The sequence below is a fragment of the Solanum pennellii genome, chromosome 11 (genome assembly GCF_001406875.1).
Source record: "Solanum pennellii chromosome 11, SPENNV200".
Classification (NCBI taxonomy): domain Eukaryota; kingdom Viridiplantae; phylum Streptophyta; class Magnoliopsida; order Solanales; family Solanaceae; genus Solanum; species Solanum pennellii.
The window spans coordinates 58,687,833-58,689,532 of NC_028647.1; positions in this window are offsets into that span (position 1 = coordinate 58,687,833).

The window sequence follows — 1,700 nt, forward strand, 5'->3', positions numbered from 1 at the left end:
GAAAGTGGCTCATATATACCCCTACTTGTAAACAAATGGCTCACATATACCCTTTTCCTCTAACGGAAATGAAAAAAATAATAATTTTAATCTAAATTTTTATTATTTTTTTCTAAAAAATATAATCTCATATGAGTAAATTTAATCCTCGTCAAACATATTTTTTTGACTTTTTTTTTTATTTTAATGACTAATTTATAATTGTTATTTTGATAATCAAATTTATTTATGTTTCACTAATATTCTTGTAAAACTTATTGTAGATGACCAAATTTTTTCTTCGAATACGAAATTAAATTACAATACACACAAAAAAAATATTTTAATTTTATATTCTTTAAACTAAGGAATGGAAGAAAAAAACAAAATAAGAATAAGATATTCAAATAATTATAATAAAAGAAGTCAAAAAATAATTTATGTATGAAAAAAATTAAAATATACCTTGAACTTTGATAGAAGAATCATATATACCCCTAAATAATTTTTTTAAAAAAATTAGAAGTAATAAATATAAATTTAAAACTAATTTTTTAACTTCCGTTAAATGAAGGGTATATGTGAGTCATTTTGTAACGGCAGGGATATATGTGAGCCGTTTGTATAACGGTAAGGGCATATATGAGCCACTTTTATAACGAGGGGTATATCAGCTCCAAATGACAAAGTTGAGGGGTATATCAGACCCTTTTCCCTAAATTTTTTGTCTATTTGGTAAGATTGTATAAAGAATTGAAGCAATTTTGATAAATTTTACAACTTATGAAGTTTTTACATTTATGAGCAAAAAATACAATTTAAAAATTAGAATTGCATGTCCAAACAAAAATTCAATCCCATCTTATATGATTTCGATTACATATTATATGGTCAAACGGGCCCTTAAAACCAAAAAGTTAAAAGACATTTTGATACATTCTACGTATCTTTAGCTGAAAACCACAAAATAAAAAAAAAAATACTTTTGTTTTCGAAAAGTAATGATCAATATTTTTTACAGCAAGTGTTATTGTTTGATTCATGATCTTGAAGGTCTCAACTTCAACAAACTTCTTCTATGAATTGAGGTCCATAAATTTTGCATATCCCAACATTCACTCCAAAATCTCACAAGTAAAATATTCACAACCAATTATTTCAATATCTCATAAAACCTTCTAAATTAACCCTCTTATTATTTCACTAATTTTTTAGAGAATGGAGGTGATCTAGGGAATCGCTTAAGAGCCTTGGGTTCCTCCTTTAGCATAGTATATCAACCACTTGATCTTTTGGAAGAGTCCTTCTTTTGTTGAATATGATTTCACTAATCTAGTATAGTTGAATATATATTCTCTTACTTTTTGAATTATTTGTTGAATCTAATTCAGTACTTTTATTTGTTGTTGTTAACGGGGAATTATAACGATATGATTGATTGGTTATGTAATTATTTAATTCAGACCCTTATTTCGATACAACAAAAAGGAGTTCATATCAGTTACCACATCGTAAAAAGTATTTCTGATCCATTGAAGTCAAAAAGTTTATGTTTAATTGGTCAACCTATTTTTCTTAAGATAAGTTTCTTAAAAATAAAAAATAACTTCCATGATAAAAATTACAATTAGAAAAACAAGCTTCATAAATGTTATCACTTCTATGAAATTTTCAAAAGTTCACCTTCATATGTTGATAAATCATATATATATATATATATA